The following is a 379-nucleotide window of genomic DNA, read 5'->3' on the forward strand; positions in this document are numbered from 1 at the left end:
ATTCCCAGTTCAGCACTGGGACACTTTAAAGAATGTTTTTCTTTTTAGCCTGGTTGATGATTTTCTTTATTCGCTGGTATAGTATGACATCATGAGATACTATTCCTCTGTCGTTGCTGCAATGTTTCACTAGCTTCAATTGCTGTAGCAGTATTCAGTATACATGGTGGAACAGTTTACCTTCTGCAGCATGTTTTTCTGCACCACTGCAATTAGGGGTGGGTATTGGCAAAGAAGTCATGATTCGATTCGAATCACGATTCACATGCCACGATGCGATTCTATCACGATGCATCATGATACTTGAAATATTGCGATATTTTCACTGAACACTGTAAGAAAAAGATCCAGCCCTTACCAGTGGCTGACTGGCTGAGTA

The sequence above is a fragment of the Cyprinodon variegatus genome, unplaced genomic scaffold (assembly GCF_000732505.1).
Source record: "Cyprinodon variegatus isolate N-32 unplaced genomic scaffold, C_variegatus-1.0 Scaffold294, whole genome shotgun sequence".
Classification (NCBI taxonomy): Eukaryota; Metazoa; Chordata; class Actinopteri; order Cyprinodontiformes; family Cyprinodontidae; genus Cyprinodon; species Cyprinodon variegatus.